The sequence below is a fragment of the Triticum dicoccoides genome, chromosome 2B (assembly GCF_002162155.2).
Source record: "Triticum dicoccoides isolate Atlit2015 ecotype Zavitan chromosome 2B, WEW_v2.0, whole genome shotgun sequence".
Lineage (NCBI taxonomy): Eukaryota > Viridiplantae > Streptophyta > Magnoliopsida > Poales > Poaceae > Triticum > Triticum dicoccoides.
This window is the reverse complement of record NC_041383.1, coordinates 570,116,317-570,139,795: the sequence shown is the minus strand read 5'-3', so window position 1 is coordinate 570,139,795 and position 23,479 is coordinate 570,116,317.

Below are 23,479 nucleotides of genomic sequence, written 5' to 3'. Positions count from 1 at the left end.
CAAGTACAATACCGCTAGACAAAGGGAATTGAATACGGGATTGATTGAATCCTCGGCATCATGGTTCATCCGATGAGATCATCGTCGAACATATGGGAGCCAACATGGGTATCCAGATCCCGCTGTTGGTTATTGGTCGGAGAACGTCTCGGTCATGTCTGCATGGTTCCCGAACCCGTAGGGTCTACACACTTAAGGTTCGATGACGCTAGGGTTATAGGGAATAGATATACGTGGTTACCGAATGTTGTTCAGACTCCCGGATGAGATCCCGGATGTCACGAGGAGTTCCGGAATGGTTCGGAGGTAAAGATTTATATATGGGAAGTCCTGTTTTGGTCACTGGAAAAGTTTCGGGTGTTATCGGTAACGTACCGGGATCACCGGGAGGATCCTGAAGGTCCACCAAATGGGGCCACCGGCCCCAGAGGGCTGCATGGGCCAAGTGTGGGAGGGTACCAGTCCCAGGTGGGCTGGTGCACCCCCCCACAAGGGCCCAAGGCGCCTAGGGTTTGGGGAGGGGGCCCCTCCACCTTGCTTGGGGGGCAAGTTTCCCCCTCTCCCCCCTTGGCCGCCACCCTAGATGGGTTTTGGGGGCAGCCGCACCCCTTGGGGTGGGAACCCTAGGGGGGCGCAGCCCCCTCCCTCTCCCCTATATATACTTGAGGTTTTGGGGCTGCCATACACAAGAGTTTCCACCTCTCCCTGGCGCAGCCCTACCTCTCTTTCTCCTTGTCTCTCGCGGTGCTTGGCGAAGCCCTGCTTGATTACCACGCTCCTCCATCACCACCACGCTGTTGTGCTGCTGCTGGATGGAGTCTTCCTCAACCTCTCCCTCTCTCCTTGCTGGATCAAGGCATGGGAGACATCACCGGGCTGCACGTGTGTTGAACGCGGAGGTGCTGTCCGTTCGGCACTAGGATCTCCGGTGATTTGGATCACGACGAGTATGACTCCTTCAACCCCGTTCTCTTGAATGCTTCCGCTTAGCGATCTACAAGGGTATGTAGATGCACTCCTCTCTCTCTCGTTGCTGGTTTCTCCATAGATAGATCTTGGTGACTCTTAGGAAAATTTTGAATTTCCGCTACGTTCCCCAACAAACCAAGGCTGTGAAAATATCAAAATATGAAATAGATCATACCTGTGATATTAAATCACATTGTTGGCTTACCAACTTGATTGTAGTAAGGGTGAGGACCCAAATCTTGAGTATTGATAACTCCCACCATGCAGTGCTGGTGTATATAATAAGTCGTACCGGGTTGTGATGAACACCGGATGATCATCCTGGCGACATGCAGTCAAAGCTACACCGGGTTATAAAACACCGGTTTAATAATGAGTATGGTCTGACAATTTGTAGCTGAAAGCCAAGCCGGGTTAACAAACACCGGGTTATTATGATGACTGATAGCCATGCTGGGTCAATAAACAATGGTTCAACATAGAATTTCATCAAAAGAAAAACTCTTGGACAAAGGCAAATAAAAACTGTGTAGTCGAGGCTTTTCAAGGGCTGCCAGGCCCAAATTTGAGGCTTTTCATGGGCTGCCAGGCCACTGGATTAACCATTTTGCAAAGCCTTTCAAGATGGGCCTCCAACTAACCAATCGTCGTTTTAACTTTGACAAGTTTAGGGTCTGTATAAGATTGACTTGTCAAACATTCGGCGGGTCATGCCAGGATTACCTAGATAGGAGTGGCTTACTTGATAAAGGCAGGTTAACCCGGGGTTTTAGGTGAATACACCAGGCTTCCAAGTCGTGCTTGATAGCATATTACAAGGGTCCTTTCAAACTCTTTGTTGCATTGCACAAAGAGCCCCCAGGTAACTTTGTGAGCTGTGCTCAATGGGTGCCTATGTTTGAGTTGTGCATAGCATCCAGACTCTCTTTGGCCCCTTGGGTGTGAAGCTCCCAAGCTGTATTGTGGCGTGATAGCCGGTTGAAAAGGCAGAACTCCGCTTTGTCAGCTGAAGCCCCCATGTAATCAAAGATATTTGGGGAAAACGGCAGAGGACCTGCTTATACCAAGGATGCAAGTTTATTATATTGATCATAATATATACATTGTCAAAATATGTACATAAAAGGAGCCTATGGCTCAAGTGTACTAGGGCCGAAGGAGAGCTATGTTCCACGGCCGCCGGGTCTCCTCCTCAGATTTGCGTGAGTCTGCGTGCTCTCAAACATCAATGAGGTAGTATGATCCGTTGTGCAGATTCTTGCTGACCACAAAGGGTCCTTCCCAAGGTGGGGATAACTTGTGCATATTGGTCTGATCCTGGATGAGCCGAAGCAACAAGTCACCTTCTTGAAAGGTTCTTGTCTTGACCCGGTGGCTGTGATAATGTCACAGGTCTTGCTGATAAACCGCCGAACGAGCCAAAGCCATGTCCTGTTTTTCATCCAACAGGTCCAACGCTTCCTGGCGTGCTTGCTCGTTGTCCGCTTCAACATAATTGGCAACCCGGGGCGAGTCATGACGAATATCACTTGGGAGTACCGCCTCTGCCCTGTAAACCATGAAGAAAGGTGTATAACATGTTGATCGATTGGGGGTGGTGTTTATGCTCCATAACACAGAAGGTAATTCTTCCACCCAACAACCCGGCGTCCTCTTCAAAGGAACCATAAGCCGGGGCTTGATGCCCTTTAAGATTTCCTGATTTGCTCTCTCAGCTTGTTCGTGTACTAGGGGTGTGCCAGTGATGACACATTGATGACCCACAAGTGTAGGGGATCTATCGTAGTCCTTTCGATAAGTAAGAGTGTCGAACCCAACGAGGAGCAGAAGGAAATGATAAGCGGTTTTCAGTAAGGTTTTCTGCAAGCACTGAAAATTGTAGGTGATAGATAGTTTTGTGATAAGATAAATAGTAACAAGCAACAAGTAAACAAGGTAAATAAGGTGGCCCAATCCTTTATGTAGCAAAGGATAAGCCTAGACAACTTCTAATAATGATAAAGGAGCTCCCGAGGACACATTGGGAATTACCATCGCGCTAGTTTTCATCATGCTCATATGATTCGCGTTTGGTACTTTGATAATTTGATATGTGGGTGGACCGGTGCTTGGGTACTGCCCTTACTTGGACAAGCATCCCACTTATGATTAACCCCTATTGCAAGCATCTGCAACTACAACAAAAGTATTAAGGTAAACCTAACCATAGCATGAAACATGTGGATCCAAATCAGCCCCTAACGAAGCAACGCATAAGCTAGGGTTTAAGCTTCTGTCACTCTAGCAACCCATCATCTACTTATTACTTCCCTATGCCCTCCTCTAGGCCCAATAATGGTGAAGTGTCATGTAGTCGACGTTCACATGACACCACTAGAGGAGAAGACAACATACATCTCATCAAAATATCGAACGAATACCAAATTCACATGACTACTAATAGCAAGACTTCACCCATGTCCTCACGAACAAACGTAACTACTCACAAAGCATATTCATGTTCATAATCAGAGGTGTAATAATATGCATTAAGGATCTGAACATATGATCTTCCACCAAGTAAACCAATAAGTATCAACTACAAGGAGTAATCAACACTACTAGCAACCCACAGGTACCAATTTGTGGTTTTGGATACAAGATTGGATACAAGAGATGAACTAGGGTTTGAGAAGAGATGGTGCTGGTGAAGATGTTGATGGAGATTGACCCCCTCTCGATGAGAGGATCGTTGGTGATGATTTCCCCCTCCCGGACGGAAGTGTCCCCGGCACAACAGCTCCGCCATAGCCCTAGATTGGTTCCGCCTCATGGCGGCGGAGTTTCGTCTCGTAAGCTTGCCCATGATTTTCTCCAGGGTAAAAGCGATGATATAGCAGAAGATGGACACCGGAGGCCCACCAGGGGGCCCAGGAGATAGAGGCGCGCCCTATAGGGGGGGCGCCCCCTGTCTCCTGGACAGGGTGTGGGCCCCCTGGTGTGTTTCTTTCGCTCAGAAATTTTTATTAATTCCAAAAGGTTGTTTCGTGGAGTTTTAGGACTTTTGGAGTTGTGCGGAATAGGTTTCCAACGTTTGCTCCTTTTCCAGCTAGAATTCCAGCTACCGGCATTCCCCCTCTTCATGGTAAACCTTGTAAAATAAGAGAGAATAGCCATAAGTACTGAGATATATTGTGTAATATCAGCCCATAATGCAATAAATATTGATATAAAAGCATGATGAAAAATGGACGTATCAACTCCCCCAAGCTTAGACCTCGCTTGTCCTCAAGAGCCAAAATCGAAAAATATGTCCACATGTTTAGAGATAGAGGTGTCGATAAAAATAAAATACGGACATGAGGGCATCATGATCATTCTTATAACAGTAACATATAAAGATTCCATTATATAATTGAAGCAATCACAATTTATCATAACATCAGAAAGAGTCAACAATAGAGCTTTTCAACAAGTCCACATACTCAACTATCATATAGTCTTCTACAATTGTTAACACTCACGCAATACTTGTGGTTATGGAGTTTCAGACGGACACTGAGAAAGATAGGGGCTTATTGTGTTGCCTCCCAACGTATTCACCTTTAGGTGATGTCAACAATAATAGCCCATGCTAACGAACATCCAATTGGATATGTATATCATGATCTTTCAAACACGAAGAGCTTGCCAAAGGATAAAATGAAAAAGGGAAAGGTGGAGATCACCTTGACTCAAGCACAAAATAAAAACAACATAAAGAAAGAACATGAAGTAAAAGATAGGCCCTTCGCAGAGGGAAGCAGAGGTTGTCATGTGCTTTTAGGGTTGGATACACAAAATCTTAGTACGAAAGAACGTCACTTTATATGTCACTTGTGTATGGACCTTTATTATGCAGTCTGTCGCTTTTATTGCTTCCATAACAAGATCGTATAAAGCTTATTTTCTCTGCACTAATAAGTCATGCATATTTAGGGAGAAATTTTTATTTCTTGCACCGATGACAACTTACTTGAAGGATCTTACTCAATCCATAGGTAGATATGGTGGACTCTCATGACAAAACTGGGTTTAAGGGTATTTGGAAGCACAAGTAGTATCTCTACTTGGTGCTGGGAATTTGGCTAGCATGAGGGGGAAAGGCAAGCTCAACATGTTCGGAAGGTCAATGACAACATACTTTAACTGAGATGTGAGAAAACATAAACCATTACGTTGTCTTCCTTGTCCATCGTCAACTCTTTTAGCATGTCATACTTAATGAGTGCTCACAATCATAAAAGATGTCCAAGATAGTGTATTTATATGTGAACCCCTCTTTCCTTATCACTTCCTATTAATTGCAACGATGACCAAGGCTACGTTCATCAACTCCCAACAATTTTTATGCCTCATATTTTCTATGTGTGAAGTTATCACTATCCATAAGATCAATATGAACTCTTTTATTCTTTCTACTTTCTCAAGATCATAGCACATAGCAAAGCCCTTGACTCAACACTAATCTTTATTATAAATAGCTAACAAACTCGATTACATAAAGAGATCACAAAGCAAAACTCAAACTACTTGATATCAAAACTTTTAGATCAAGATACTACTAAAAGGATCGAACTAAATAAAGCGGTAAAGATAGGAGTGTGATGGTGATACGATACCGGGACACCTCCCCCAAGCTTGGCAGTTGCCAAGGGGAGTGCCCATACCCATGTGATTATGTACTCGGAGGTGATGAAGTAGGAGTTGTTGATGACGGTGGATAATCGCACATTGAGCGCAAAAGTTCCTCCAACTTGCGGACAATGCCCTTAAGCCCAGCAATATGATCCTTCAACAGAATATTCTCATGTATGAGATACTTGTTCTGTATGCGAGCTAACTCAATCATCTTGAAAGCTTCAATCTCTGTTGGAGTAAAGAGGTTAGGTAAAGGTTGAGGGATATCTTCTTCCTTCACCGCCGGAGCTTGAACCTCCATGGCTTCCTTGATCCCTTCATCCTTGTTGATCTCTTCTGGTTCTTCTCTCTTCAGCTCTATCTTCAAAAGCCAAGCATCCTTGCCTTCATTGTTGGAGGAGGGTGAAGTCATGGTGCTCTAAATCTGCAACGGAAGCAGCTCAAAACGAAAACAGAGGATATTTGCGTGATACGGTGGTCAAAACCTTCGGGAGTATATATAATGAATTTTTACCGACCAAAATACGTAACGTGCAAGAAAACGGAGTCCAGGAGACACGAGGTGCCCATGAGACAGGGGGGCGCGCCCTACAGGGGGGGCCCTCCACTCTCGTGGGAGCCTCGTGTCCCTTTCGGACTACTTCTTTCTTCCTAAAATTCTTAAATAATCCAAAACTGATAAAAATTGCCATTGGAGTTGTTTTGGAGTCGGTTTACTTACCGTACCACATACCTATTCCTTTTCGGAGCCTGGAACGTTCTGGAAAGTGTCCCTTATGTATTCCTCAGGGGTTACGGTTTCAATAATATTAGTTTCAACATTGATAGGATTACCTGAAATATAGTGTTTAATTCTTTGACCGTTTACCACCCTCGGACTTGTGCCTTCGAAGTTGTTGATTTTTATGGCACCAGAACGATAGACCTCCTCGATAACGTAGGGACCTTCCCATTTTGAGAGAAGTTTTCCTGCAAAAATTCTTAAACGAGAGTTGAATAATAACACATAATCACCTACATTAAACTCACGCTTTTGTATCCTCTTATCATGCTAGCGTTTGACTTTTTCTTTGAAAAGCTTGGCATTCTCATAGGCTTGGGTTCTCCATTCATCAAGTGAGCTAATATCAAATAACCTCTTCTCACCGGCAAGCTTGAAGTCATAATTGAGCTCTTTAATAGCCCAATATGCTTTATGTTCAAGTTCAAGAGGCAAATGACACGCTTTTCCATAAACCATCTTATATGGAGACATACCCATAGGATTTTTGTATGCAGTTCTATAGGCCCATAATGCATCATCAAGTTTTTTGGACCAATTCTTTCTAGATCTATTCACAGTCTTTTGCAAAATTAATTTGAGCTCTCTATTGCTCAACTCTACTTGACCACTAGACTGCGGATGATAAGGAGATGCTATTATATGATTGACATCATACTTAGCAAGCATCTTACGGAAAGCACCATGAATAAAATGTGAACCACCATCAGTCATAAGATATCTAGGGACTCCAAACCTCGGAAAAATAACTTCTTTAAACATTTTAATAGAAGTGTTATGATCAGCACTACTAGTTGGAATAGCTTCTACCCACTTAGTAACGTAATCAACAGCAACTAAAATATGTGTATAACCATTAGAGGCAGGAAAAGGTCCCATATAATCAAAGCCCCAAACATCAAATGGTTCAATAACAAGAGAATAATTCATAGGCATTTCTTGACGTCTACTAATGTTACCTATTCTTTGACATTCATCACAAGATAAGACAAACTTACGAGCATCTTTGAAGAGAGTAGGCCAATAAAAACCAGATTGTAGTACCTTGTGTGCAGTTCTATCTCCAGCGTGGTGTCCTCCATAAGATTCAGAGTGACACTTACCTAGAATCTGTTCATGTTCATGCTCAGGCACACAACGTGTAATAACACCACCTACTCCTTCTTTATAAAGGTGTGGATCATCCCAGAAGTAATGTCTTAAATCATAAAAGAACTTTTTCTTTTGCTGGTATGTGAAACTAGGCAGTAAATATTTAGCAACAATGTAATTAGCATAATCAGCATACCAAGGAGCAGTACAAGAAGCATTGATGACCGCTAATTGTTCATCAGGAAAGCTATCATTAATAGGCCGTGAGTCATCAAGAACATTCTCTAACCTAGACAAGTTATCTGCAATGGGGTTCTCAGCTCCCTTTCTATCAATAATATACAAGTCAAATTCTTGGAGCAAGAGGACCCATCTAATGAGTCTAGGCTTAGCATCTTTCTTTTCCATAAGATATTTAATAGCAGCATGATAAGTGTGAATAGTAACTTTAGAATCAACAATATAAGGTCTGAACTTATCACATGCAAACACAACTACTAAGAACTCTTTTTCAGTAGTAGCATAATTTCTCTGGGCAGTATCAAGAGTCTTACTAGCATACTGGATAACATTCAATTTCTTATCAACTCTTTGCCCTAAAACAGCACCTACAGCATAATCACTAGCATCGCACATAATTTCAAAAGGTAAATTCCAATTAGGTGGCTGAACAATAGGTGCAGTGATCAAATCTTTCTTAAGTATTTCAAATGCTTCTACAATGATCATCAAAGACAAAGGGAATATCTTTTTGCAATAAATTAGTCAGAGGCCTAGAGATTTTAGAAAAGTCCTTAATGAACCTCCTATAAAAACCGGCAAGACCAAGGAAACTTCTTATACCTTTTATGTCCTTGGGACATGGCATCTTTTCAATAGCATCAACTTTCGCTTTATCAACTTCAATACCTCTCTCGGAGATCTTGTGCCCCAAGATAATACCTTCATTAACCATAAAGTGACACCTTTCACAATTCAGGACGAGACTAGTGTCTTCACATCTCTGCAAAACTCGATCAAGGTTGCTCAAACAATCATCAAAAGAGGATCCATAGACGGAGAAGTCATCCATGAATACCTCACAAATCTTTTCACAAAAATCAGAGAATATAGCCATCATGCATCTTTGAAAGGTAGCAGGTGCATTACATAAACCAAAAGGCATACATCTATAAGCAAAAGTACCAAAAGGGCAAGTAAAAGTAGTTTTAGATTGATCCTTCGCTGACACAGGTATCTGAGAGAAACCAGAATAACCATCTAGAAAGCAAAAATGTGTGTGTTTGGATAGCCTTTCTAGCATTTGATCAATAAAAGGTAAAGGTAATGATCTTTCTTGGTAGCTTTATTTAACTTACGGAAATCAATTACCATCCTATAACCTGTAATAATTCTTTGCGGGATCAATTCATCTTTATCATTAGGAACAACGGTAATACCTCCCTTTTTAGGGACACAATGGACAGGGCTTACCCATTCACAATCAGCAATGGGATAAATAATACCTGCCTCAAGGAGTTTCAGTATCTCCTTTCTTACCACTTCCATCATCTTGGGATTTAATCGTCTTTGAGGATCTCTAACTGGTTTGGCATCATCCTCCAATGTAATTTTGTGTTGACATAATGTGGGACTAAGGCCCTTAAGATCATCCAGAGTATATCCAATAGCGGCTCGGTGCTTCTTGATACGTCTCCAACGTATCTATAACTTATGAAGTATTCATGCTATTATATTATCCATCTATGATGTTTTATATGCATTTATATGTCATTTTATATAATTTTTGGGACTAACCTATTAACCTAGAGCCTAGTGCCAGTTTCTGTTTTCTCCTTGTTTTTGTGTTTTACAGAAAAGGGATACCAAACGGATTCCAATTGACGTGCCAATTTTTGAGGATTTTTTATGGACCAAAAGAAGACCACGGAGCATCGGAGTTGGGCCAGAAGAGTCCCGGGCTGCCCACGAGAGTGGGGGCGCCCCCCCTAGGGCGCGCCCCCTATCTCGTGGATAGCCCGGAGACCCCCCTGACGTGAAACCAACACCAAATATTCCTATAAATACAGAAACCTTCGGGAAATAACCTAGATCGGAAGTTCCGCCGCCGCAAGCCTCTGTAGCCACGAGAAATCAATCTAGGCCCTCTCCGGCACCCTACTGGAGGGGGCCATCATCACCGTAGGCCATTCAGAGGGGCCATCATCACCATGAAGGCCAAGGACCAGAGGGGGAAAGCCATGGAGGAGGAAGCACAAGGGGGAGAACTTCTCCTCCTCTCTCTTGGTGGCACCGGAGTGCCATCGGGAGGGGAATCATCGCCACGGTGGTCGTCTTCATCAACATCACCATCATCATCTCTTTTATGCGGTCCACTCTCCCGCACCCCGCTGTAATCCCTACTTGAACATGGTGCTTTATGCCACATATTATGATTCAATGATGTGTTGCCATCCTATGATGTTTTGAGTAGATATCTTTTGTCTTTGGGTTGATTGATGATTTAGATTGGTATGAGTTGTATGTTTTACTTTGATGTTGTCCTATGGTGCCCTTCGTGTCACGCAAGCGTGAGGGATTCCCGTTGTAGGGTGTTGCAATACGTTCATGATTCGCTTATAGTGGGTTGCGTGAGTGACTGAAACACAAACCCGAGTAAGTAGGTTGTTGCGTATGGGAATAAAGAGGACTTGATGCTTTAATGCTATGGTTGGGTTTTACCTTAATGATCTTTAGTAGTTGCGGACGCTTGCTAGAGTTCCAATCATAAGTTCATATGATCCAAGAAGAGAAAGTATGTTAGCTTATGCATCTCCCTCATATGAAACTGCAATAGTGATTATCGGTCTTGTTAACAATTGCCCAGGACAATTCCGCACACCGATCCACCATTATTCCACACTCACTATTTATAATATTTAGTATTATATTCTAACTTTATGATAACAGCACCTACTTTTATGTTTTAGCTCTCCGATATCATACAAAGTTATCCTCTACGTACCGACAACACAATTTTATTTCTTGTTCCTAGTTGGAAGCAAACGTTCGGTGCACGTAGGGTCGTATCAGTGGCAGATAGGGCTTGAGAGAATATTGATCTTACCTTTAGCTCCTTGTGGGTTCGACACTCCATACTTATCACTTCCACCTTTGGGAATTGCTATGATGATTACCTGCACTTGGGGATTATCAAGCTCTTTTCTGGCGCCGTTGCCGGGGAGCAATAGCGTGGGGTTGATATTCTCGTGTGTGCTTGTTTGCTTTCTTCACTAAGTAGATTTTGTTTTTCCTTTTTGCTACTGTTTAGTTGTGGGTGAAACATACAAAAAAATTAAGAATGAAAATTCCAAAAAAGAGTTACTTGCCTCTCATGCCTAAAAAAGTTTTTCAAAAAGAGAAGTGATTGGAAAGTTATGCATTGAAGAAGTGAGGGTCGACCTTGAGCACTTGTGTTCATGCTCACGGAAACAATGTAGAATCTTTCATGGAAGTTTCTCTGTAAATAATTATCCCCTTGTATATATCCATTGTATTATAAAAATAATGTGCCAAGCTTTGGTTTTAGTGTGATAAGATTGCTTGCTTACTATGTGCAGAACAAAAACAGAAACTTTGGCTGTAGTGCATGAATTTACATTTTTTACTGGAAATTCAAATTGGTCTGAAACATTTTGCACATTACTTCTGTACAAATTGTTCAAATTTGCAAATTTATTTCATAATTTTTGGATTTACATAAGTTTACTAAACTTCCAGATTACTACAGACTGTCCTGTTCTTGACAGATTCTGTTTTTTGTGTGTTGTTTGCTTATTTTGATTCATCTATGGATAGTATGTAAGGGTATGAACCTTAGAGAAGTTGGAATACATTAGGTTTAACACCAATACAAATAAAGAATGAGTTAATTACAGTACCTTAAAGTGGTAGTTTGCTTTATTACACTAACGGATCTCACAAGTTTTTGTTTAAGTTTTTGTGAATGAAGTGTTTGAAGAACGAGGAGTTACCGATGTGAGAAGAATAAAGAGAGACAAGAGTTTAAGCTTGGGGATGCTGATGGCACCCCAAGTAAATATTCCGAAGGATACTCAAGCATCTAAGCTTGGGGATGCCCCGGTTGGCATCCCATCTTTCTTCTTCAACAAATATCGGTATACCTTGGTTTTTGTTTTGATCACATGATTTGTGTCCTTTGTGTTTTTATTTTTCTTTAAGAATCATGATATTATGAGATAGATCTTCATTGATTTATATAAATACTTCATGTGCTTCACTTATATCTTTTAAGTATGATCTTATAGAATTGCTCTTTGTGCTTCACTTAAATCGTTTGAGTATGGTTTTATAGAATGCTTCGTACGCTTCACTTATATATTTGGAGCTTGGATGTTGGTTAGTCTATATTAATTATAGAATGCTCCAGGAACTTCACTTATATATTTTGGAGTATGAATAGTACTATAATTTAAAGTGGGTTTGGAAGAGTGTCAACTTTAGGAATTAGTGATCCCACTATCTTGGAGGGTGTTGAATCTTCGTACGATATTTATGAAAGTGGATTTGGAAGAGTGTCAACTTTAGTTAGTATTCCACTATTTCGGAAGAGGTTCCAATTGAGTATGAGAACAAAGTTGCTATCCATAATTCTACTGAAAATTATTATGAGGGAGGAATATGTGCTTGTAGGAGTTGCAATAATATCAAGTTTCCTCTCCATGTGCTTAAAATTTTGAAGATATACTTGTTTCGCCTTCCTATGCTAGTTGACTTTTGTTCCTATAAATTGTGTGCTCACAAAATCACTAGGAATAGGAAGTGAGTTAGATTTAAATGTGCTAGTCATATTCTTCATGATGCTCTCTTTGTGTTTCAACTCTTTTCTTTTATGCGAGCATCATTGAAATCATCATGCCTAGCTAAAAGGCATTAAAGAAAAGCGCTTGTTGGGAGACAACCCAATATTTATCCTTACTGTTTTTGTGTGTATACATGATTAAGATACTGTATTAATCATTTTTTATAGCTTTTGTTTCAATAAAGTGCCAAGTAAGACCTTTGGGAAGACTTGGGTGAGAGTTAATGTGATCTTGCTGTAAAAAAAACAGAAACCTTGCGCTCACGAGATTAGCTGTCATTTTTTACAGAAGAGTGATTTTGAGTTGATTCTTTTTGAAGAAGATTAATAGACAAATTCCTCACGTCCACCAATTTATTTCATAATTTTTTGAGTATCAGAAGTATGGTTATTGTTCAGATCATTACAGACTGTTCTGTTTCTGACAGATTCTGTTTTCACTTCATAGTTTGCTTGTTTTCTAGTTTCTATGGCTTATATTTCTCAATATAAATTGTAGAAATGATATGGTACAGTAGGCATTATGTGAAAACAATTATGAACCTTGTCTTTTACAGTACCAAAGTGCATGGTTTACTCTTTATCATACTAACCTATCTCACAAAATTCCATTAAGTTTTGTGTGATTGAAGTTTTGAAGTTTTGGGTTAGATATCGATATGAGGAGAATAAGGAGTGGAAAGACCCTAAGCTTGGGGATTCCCAAGGCACCCCAAGGTAATATCCAAGGCATACTGAAGCGCCACGCTTCCAGGGCATCCCCTCTTTCGTCTTCAAAACTATCGGTACATCTTACTCGGAGCTATATTTTTATTCGTCACATGATATGTATTTTGCTTGGAGCGTGTTTTCAATTTTACTTGCTGTTTGAATAAAATCATTGGATCTTATTATTGAATAAAAAAGGAACCCTCCCATGGCTAGTTAATTATTTGACTACTCAGTGTCTTTCACTCATATCTTTTGGAGTAGTTTGTCATTTACTCAAGTGCTTCATGTTTATCCTATGAGTAAATGGGGGAATGAATTGAATGTCATGAATCTAAATTTCTATATGTTTTCGTATGCTTATAACATGCATAGTAATGACTTCACATATAAAGAGTATGAGGCATAAAGGTTGTTGAGAGTTGGCAAACGTAGTTTTGGTCATTGTTGCAATTAATAGGAAGTAATAAGGAAAGAGAGGTTCACATACAAATATATTATCTTGGACATCTTTTATGATTGGGAGCACTCATTAAGTATGACATGCTAAAAAAGTTGACGTTGGACAAGGAAGACAACGTAATGATTTGTGTTTTCTCACATCTCAATTAAAGTATATTGTCATTGACCTTCCAAATATGTTGAGCTTGCCTATCCCCCTCATGCTACCCAAATTCCTTGCACCAAGTAGAGATACTACTTGTGCTTCCAAATATACTTAAACCCAGTTTTGCCACGAGAGTCCACCATACCTACCTATGGATTGAGTAAGATCCTTCAAGTAAGTTGTCATCGGTGCAAGCAATAAAAATTGCTCTTTAAATATGCATAACTTATTAGTGTGGAGAAAATAAGCTTTGTACGATCTTGTTGTGGAAGTAATAAAAGTGACGGACTGCATAGTAAAGGTCCACATACAAGGGGCAATATAAAGTGACGTTCTTTCGCATTAAGATTTTGTGTATCCAACCCTAAAAGCGCATAACAACCTCTGCTTCCCTCTGCGAAGGGCCTATCTTTTACTTTATGTTTTTACTTTATGCTTGAGTCAAGGTGATCCTCACCTTTCCCTTTTCATTTTATCCTTTGGCAAGCTCCTCGTGTTTGAAAGATCATGATATATATATCCAATTGGATGTAAGTTAGCATGGGCTATTATTGTTGACATCACCTAAAGGTGAATACGTTGGGAGGCAACACAATAAGCCCCTATATTTCTTAGTGTCCGGCTGAAACTCCATAACCACAAGTATTGCGTGAGTGTTAGCAATTGTAGAAGACTATATGATAGTTGAGTATGTGGACTTGCTAAAAAGCTCTATTCTTGACTCTTTCTGATGTTATGATAAATTGCAATTGCTTCAATGACTGATATTATAGTTTGTTAGTTCTCAATGAAGTTTCTGAACCATACTTGACATTGTGAATAGATTGTTACTTGATCATGAAAAGTTTTATGAGATAAGCTATTATTATGACACATATTGATGCTAGAAAAGGTGACTGAAATTATCATTGATCAAACTTGTGCACCTGCTAGCATTCACACTTAATAAATTATTTCTTTTATCATTTACCTACTCGAGGACGAGCAGGAATTAACCTTGGGGATGCTGATACGTCTCCAACGTATCTATAATTTATGAAGTATTCATGCTATTATATTATCCATCTATGATGTTTTATATGCATTTATATGTCATTTTATATGATTTTTGGGACTAACCTATTAACCTAGAGCCCAGTGCCAGTTTCTGTTTTCTCCTTGTTTTTGTGTTTTACAGAAAAGGGATACCAAAGGGAGTCCAATTGACGTGCCAATTTTTGAGGATTTTTTATGGACCAAAAGAAGACCACGGAGCATCAGAGTTGGGACAGAAGAGTCCCGGGCTGCCCACGAGAGTGCCCCCCCTAGGGCGCGCCCCTATCTCGTGGACAGCCCGGAGACCCCCTGACGTGAAACCAACGCCAAATATTCCTATAAATACAGAAACCTTTGGGAAATAACCTAGATCGGAAGTTCTACCACCGCAAGCCTCTGTAGCCACGAGAAATCAATCTAGGCCCTCTCCGGCACCCTGCCGGAGGGGGCCATCATCACCGGAGGCCATGGAGGAGGATCTCGGAGGGGCCATCATCACCATGAAGGCCAAGCACGAGAGAGGGAAAGCCATGGAGGAGGAAGCACAAGGGGGAGAACCTCTCCTCCTCTCTCTTGGTGGCACCGGAGTGCCATTGGGAGGGGAATCATCGCCACGGTGATCGTCTTCATCAACATCACCATCATCATGACCATCCTCATCTCTTTTATGCGGTCCACTCTCCCGCACCCCGCTGTAATCCCTACTTGAACATGGTGCTTTATGCCACATATTATGATTCAATGATGTGTTGCCATCCTATGATGTTTTGAGTAGATATCTTTTGTCTTTGGGTTGATTGATGATTTAGATTGGTATGAGTTGTATGTTTTACTTTGATGTTGTCCTATGGTGCCCTCCATGTCACGCAAGCGTGAGGGATTCCCGTTGTAGGGTGTTGCAATACGTTCATGATTCGCTTATAGTGGGTTGCATGAGTGACTGAAACACAAACCTGAGTAAGTAGGTTGTTGCGTATGGAAATAAAGAGGACTTGATGCTTTAATGCTATGGTTGGGTATTACCTTAATGATCTTTAGTAGTTGCGGACGCTTGCTAGAGTTCCAATCATAAGTGCATATGATCCAAGAAGAGAAAGTATGTTAGCTTATGCCTCTCCCTCATATGAAACTGCAATAGTGATTATTGATCTTGTTAACAATTGCCTAGGACAATTCCGCACACCGATCCACCATTATTCCACACTCGCTATTTATAATATTTAGTATTATATTCTAACTTTATGATAACAACACCTACTTTTATGTTTTAGCTCTCCGATATCATACAAAGTTATCCTCTACGTACCGACAACACAATTTTATTTCTTGTTCCTAGTTGGAAGCAAACATTTGGTGCACGTAGGGTCGTATCATGGCAAATAGGGCTTGAGAGAATATTGATCTTACCTTTAGCTCCTTGTGGGTTCGACACTCCATACTTATCACTTCCACCTTTGGGAATTGCTATGATGATTCCCTGCACCTGGGGATTATCACTTCTTCAGAGTTTTCAATAATCTTTCTTCTTCTTTCTCTGAAAGGTTAGCCCTAATAATAACAGGATATATTTCTTTTTCATCAAGATAAGCATACTTAAGATTATCAGGTAATGGTTTGAGTTCAAACACGGGATCACCCTTGGGTGGAGGGGCATCCCCAAGAATTTCAATGGGAAGGTTATGTTTCAGCATAGGTTCCTGTTTAAGGAACACTTCATCTATTTCTTCCCTTTCCTTCATAAACATATCGTTTTCATGGTCTAGCAAATATTGTTCTAACGGATCAGTTGGAGGAACAACAATGGAAGCAAGACCAATAATCTCATCCTTGCTAGGTGGTTCCCTTTCACGAGGTTGTCTATTAAACTTAGCGAAATTAAACTCATGAGACATACCATCTATGCCAACAGTGACAATATTCTTTTCACAATTAATCTTAGCACTAGCAGTATTCAAGAAGAGTCTACCAAAAATATAATGGGACAAAAATCATCTTGTGGGGAACCAAGAACAAGGAAATCATCAGGGTATTTAACCTACCCACACAAAACTTCAACATCTCTAACAATCCCAATAGGTTTAATGGTATCCCTATTAGCAAGCTTATTAATAGTAACATCAATGTCTTCTAATTCAACGGGTGCAAGGTCGTGCATAATTTCTTTATAAAGATCATAAGGTATCGCACTAGCACTAGCACCCATATCACATAAGCCATGATAACAATGATCTCCTATTTTAACAGAAATAACAGGCATGCCTACGACAGGTCTGCGTGTCTTAGTATCAGGTCTAGCAATATTAGCAGTCTCGCCTAAGAAAGAAATAACATGCCCATCTAAGTCCTCATCCAAGAGATCTTTAACCATAGCAATACTAGGTTCAAAATTAATTTGCTCAGGAGGTGTATAAGTCCTAGTATTACTCTTACGAACAACAGTCGAAGCTTTAGCATGATCCTTTATCCTAACATTGAAAGGAGGTTTTTCGACATAAGCAGTAGGAACAATAGGATCACTATAGGTAATAGTCTTTTCTTCGACTGTAATAGGTGCAACTACTTTAACTTCAATAGGAGGATTATATTTAAACCACTTCTCTTTAGGGAGATCAACGTGAGTAGCAAAAGATTCACAGAAGGAAGCTACTATCTCAGTATCAAGTCCATACTTAGCGCTAAATCCACGAAAAACATCGGTATCCATAAAAGATTTAACACAATCGAACTTAGGTGTCATACCTGACTCCTTACCATCGTCGGAACCCCAATCTTCAGAGTTGCGTTTAATTCTTTCCAATAAGTCCCATTTGAAATCAATAGTCTTCAGCATATAAGAACCAGCACAGGAAGTATCGAGCAGGTTGCGATTATCAAGAGAAAGTCGAGAATAAAAATTTTGAATAATCATTTCCCGAGAGAGCTCATGATTGGGGCAGGAATATAACATTGACTTAAGCCTCCCCCAAGCTTGAGCGATGCTTTATCCTTCGCGAGGCCAGAAATTATATATGTAATTACGATCACGATGAACAAGATGCATAGGATAGAACTTCTGGTGAAATTCCAACTTCAATCGCTTATAATTCCAAGATCTCGTATCATCACATAACCTATACCATGTCAATGCATCTCCCTTCAAAGATAAAGGGAAGACCTTCCTTTTGACAACATCATCGGGAATACCTGCAAGCTTAAGTAATCCACAAACTTCATCCACAAAGATATATGGTGTAAATCGGGATGCAATGTTCCATCTCCTACAAATGGATTAGCTAGCAGTTTCTCTATCATACCCGAAGGAATCTCAAAGTAAATATTTTCATAAAGTTCAGTAGGTTGAGGAGAAACTCTTTGCTCTTCTGGTTGGGGTGAAGATACCCCAAACAAGCCCCTCAAAGGATTAGTTTCCATAGTGACAAGTAACAGAAAATTTCAGCACACTATATAAATGTTTCCTTACCAAGTTCCACTCACCAAAAGTGCTACACTCCCCGGCAACGGCGCCAGAAAGAGTCTTGATGACCCACAAGTGTAGGGGATCTATCATAGTCCTTTCGATAAGTAAGAGTGTCAAACCCAACGAGGAGCAGAAGGAAATGATAAGCGGTTTTCAGTAAGGTTTTCTGCAAGCACTGAAATTGTAGGTGATAGATAGTTTTGTGATAAGATAAATAGTAACGAGCAACAAGTAAACAAGGTAAATAAGGTGCAGAAAGGTGGCCCAATCCTTTATGTAGCAAAGGATAAGCCTAGACAACTTCTAATAATGATAAAGGAGCTCCCGAGGACACATTGGGAATTATCATCGAGCTAGTTTTCATCATGCTCATATGATTCGCATTCGGTACTTTGATAATTTGATATGTGGGTGGACCGGTGCTCGGGTACTGCCCTTACTTGGAAAAGCATCCCACTTATGATTAACCCCTATTGCAAGCATCCGCAACTACAACAAAAGTATTAAGGTAAACCTAACCATAGCATGAAACATGTGGATCCAAATCAGCCCCTAACGAAGCAACGCATAAACTAGGGTTTAAGCTTCTGTCACTCTAGCAACCCATCATCTACTTATTACTTCCCTATGCCCTCCTCTAGGCCCAATAATGGTGAAGTGTCATGTAGTCGACATTCACATGACACCACTAGAGGAGAAGACAACATACATCTCATCAAAATATCAAACGAATACCAAATTCACATGACTACTAATAGCAAGACTTCACCCATGCCCTCAGGAACAAATGTAACTACTCACAAAGCATATTCATGTTCATAATCAGAGGTGTAATAATATGCATTAAGGATCTGAACATATGATCTTCCACCAAGTAAACCAATAAGTATCAATTACAAGGAGTAATCAACACTACTAGCAACCCACAGGTACCAATTTGTGGTTTTGGATACAAGAGATGAACTAGGGTTTGAGAAGAGATGGTGCTGGTGAAGATGTTGATGGAGATTAACCCCCTCTGGATGAGAGGATCATTGGTGATGATTTCCCCCTCCCGAAGGGAAGTGTCCCCGACACAACAGCTCCGCCAGAGCCCTAGATTGGTTCTGCCAAGATTCCGCCTCGTGGCGGCGGAGTTTCGTCTCGTAAGCTTGCCCACGATTTTTTCCAGGGTAAAAGCGATGATATAGCAGAAGATACCTATAGGGGGGCGCCCCCTGTCTCCTGGACAGGGTGTGGGCCCCCTGGTGTATTTCTTTCGCTCAGAAATTCTTATTAATTCCAAAAAGTTGTTTCGTGGAGTTTCAGGACTTTTGGAGTTGTGCAGAATAGGTTTCCAACGTTTGCTCCTTTTCCAGCCAGAATTCCAGCTGCCGGCATTCCCCCTCTTCATGGTGAATCTTGTAAAATAAGAGAGAATAGCCATAAGTACTGAGATATATTGTGTAATAGCAGCCCATAATGCAATAAATATTGATATAAAAGCATGATGCAAAATGGACGTATCACACATCAAGCCGGATATGCTCTCTTTGACAGAAGTCCTCCATCTCACCTTTAGAAAGGTTCGTGCCATTATCCGTGATGATGCTGTGTGGAAAACCAAAGCAGAAGATCACCTTCTTGATGAATTGAACCGTCGTGGCTGTGTCACACTTGCTTACGGGCTCCGCTTCAACCCATTTAGTGAACTTGTCAACCGCCACCAACAGGTGGGTCTTCTTATCTTTGGACCGCTTAAAAGGTCCCACCATATCAAGCCCCCAAGTAGAAAATGGCCAAGTGATTGGAATCATCCGTAGCTCTTGAGCCGGAACATGAGCTCGGCGTGAAAACTTCTGACAAGCGTCACATCGCTTTACCAGATCCTCAGCATCAGCATGAGCCGTCAACCAGTAGAAACCATGACGAAAAGCTTTAGCAACCAGGGATTTTGAACCGGGGTGGTGACCACAATCGCCTTCATGGATCTCACGCAAAATCTCTTGGCCCTCTTTAGGAGAAACACAACGCTGGAACATGCGTGAAACATTGCAGTGGTGTAACTCGCCTTTGTGAATAACCATGGACTTTTGATCGCTGGACTATTTGTTTGGCTAGAACTTCATCATCTGGTAACTCGCCACGGTTCATATACGCCAAATATGGAACCGTCCAATCTGGAATTACATGTAAAGTAGCCACCAACTGTGCCTTCGGGTCAGGAACAACTAAATCCTCCTCTGTAGGCAATTTAACAGACGGGTTATGCAGGATATCCAGAAAGGTATTGGGTGGTACCGGTTTACGTTGAGACCCCAGCCGGCTTAGAGCATCTGCCGCTTCATTTTTGCGTCGATCAATGTGCTCAACCTGATAACCCTTGAAGTGACCCGCCACATTATCCACCTCTTGTCTGTAAGCCGCCATGAGTGGATCCTTAGAGTCCCAAGTGCCAGAAACTTGCTGAGCCACCAGATCAGAGTCTCTGAAGCATCGTACTCGGCTTAAGTTCATCTCTTTAGCCACACGGAGACCATGGAGTAAGGCCTCGTATTCAGCTGCATTGTTAGTACAAGAAAACATTAAGCGGAGAACATAACAAATTTTATCACCTCGAGGGGAAGTAAGGACAACTCCAGCCCCCGAGCCCTCCAATTGCCTGGACCTGTCAAAGTGGATAGTCCAGTATGTGGTATCCGGTTTGTCTTCCGATGCCTACAACTCCGTCCAATCATTGATGAAGTCAACAAGCGCCTGAGACTTGATGGTTGTCCGAGGCATATACTCCAACCCGTGTGGACCAAGCTCAATAGCCCACTTTGCAACTCGGCCAGTTGCCTCCCTGTTCTGAATTATATCGCCCAAAGGAGCAGAACTGACCACTATGATGGGATGGCCTTGAAAGTATTGCTTAAGCTTCCGGCTTGCCATAAAAACCCCATACACCAGCTTCTGCCAATGTAGATATCTTTGCTTTGACTCGATGAGTACTTCACTGATGTAGTAAACCGGTCTTTGAACCAGATATTCCTTCCCAGCCTCCTTGCGCTCAACCAAAATCGCCACCCTGATAGCTCGGTCATTAGTAGCCACGTATAATAACAGTGGCTCATTGTCAACCGGAGCAGCAAGGACCGGCGGTTCAGCCAACTGTCTCTTCAAGTCCTCAAACGCCGCATCAGCTGCGTCACTCCAGACAAAAGTGTATGTTTTCTTCAACATCTGATACAGAGGGATCGCCTTCTGTCCCAAGCGGCTGATAAACTGGCTCAGGGCTGCAATTCGACCTGCCAGACGCTGAACATCATTGATACACGCCGGTTTAGCCAAAGATGTAATCACTTTAATCTTTTCCGGATTAGCCTCAATGCCCCTCTTAGACACCAGAAAGCCTAAGAGCTTGCCTGCCGGAACACCAAAAACGCACTTGTCCGGATTGAGCATCATCTTATAAACCCGAAGATTGTCAAAGGTCTCCTTGAGGTCATCTATCAATGTCTCCTTCTTCCTGGATTTCACCACAATGTCATCCACATAGGCATGAACATTGCACCCAATCTGAGTATGAAGACAATTCTATACACAGCGCTGATAAGTCGCCTGGGCACTCTTGAGCCCAAAGGGCATAGAGACATAGCAGAAGGCTCCAAAGGGAGTGATGAAGGCTGTCTTCTCCTGGTCCTTAACTGCCATTTTGATCTGATGATAGCCAGAATAAGCATCCAAGAAACTCAAACGCTCACAATCCGCTGTAGCATCAATGATCTGATCAATACGCGGGAGAGCAAAAGGATCTGCCGGACAAGCTTTGTTCAAGTCCGTGTAGTCCACACACATGTGCCAAGTGCCATTCTTCTTAAGCACTAGCACCGGATTGGCCAGCCACTCTGGATGAAAAACTTTGATGATAAATCCAGCAGCCAACAGCCGGGCTACCTCCTCTCCAATGGCCTTGCGTCTTTCTTTGTTGAAGCGGCGAAGAAACTGCTTGACCGGTTTAAACTTGGGATCAATATTGAGAGTGTGCTCAGCGAGTTCCCTCGGTACACCTGGCATATCAGAAGGCTTCCATGCAAAGATGTCCCGGTTCTCACGGATGAACTCGATGAGCGCGCTTTCCTATTTCGGATCCAGATTAGTGCTGATACTAAACTGTTTAGATGAATCGCTAAGAACAAAATCAACAAGTTTAGTCTCATCCGTCGGTTTGAACTTCAGGGTCGGGTCATGCTCTGTGGTGGGCTTCTTCAGAGGGGTCATATCTGCCGGATCAACATTGTCTTTGTAGAACTTCAACTCTTCTGTTGCACAAACTGACTCAGCATAGGCCGCATCACCCTCTTCACAATCCAAAGCGATCTTACAACTCCCGTGTACCGTGATGGTCCCCTTATGACCCGGCATTTTGAGCTGTAAATAAATATAACAAGGCCTTGCCATGAACTTTGCGTAAGCCGGCCGTCCAAACAGGGCGTGATATGGGCTCTGGATTTTCACCACTTCAAAGGTCAAAGTTTCTGACCTGGAATCATGCTCATCACCAAACACAACCTCCAAAGCTATCTTGCCAACCGGATATGCCGATTTACCTGGTACTACACCGTGAAAGACAGTGTTCGACGGTTTAAGATTCTTATCCGTCAACCCCATGCGACGGAAGGTTTCATAATACAGGATGTTGATGCTGCTCCCTCCATCCATGAGTACCTTGGTGAACTTATAACCTCCCACCTGAGGTGCCACCACTAAAGCCAGATGACCCGGATTATCAACCCGGGGCGGATGATCCTCTCCGCTCCACACAATGGGCTGCTCGGACCAACACAAGTAACGGGGTACTGCCGGTTCAACAACATTAACTGCCCTCTTGTGAAGCTTCTGATCGCGCTTACATAAGCTAGTTGTGAAAACATGATACTGGCCGCCATTCAACTACTTTGGATGACTTTGAAAACCTGATTGCTGCTGGTTCCCCTAATTGTTCTGTTGGTTGTGACCACCTTGGTTGTTCTGGTTGCCCCGATTATTCTGAAATCCAGAGTTTGAACCGCCGCCACCGTGAAAACCTGGACCTGAACCGCCATACGGACCCTGATCATACTGGAAGAGATCAGAGTTTTTGAACTCCTTCATAATGAAACAATCCTTCCAGAGGTGCGTTGCCGGGACCTCCTTTGTCCCGTGCTTTGGGCAGGGATGGTTTAACAGGCGCTCCAGATTCATGCCTCCACCGGGCTGGGGCAGTTTACCCTTACGATGCTGCGCATTGCCCTGCATATTGGTGTTAGCCACAAAATCCGAATTATCCGCTTTATGCTTACCATTGTT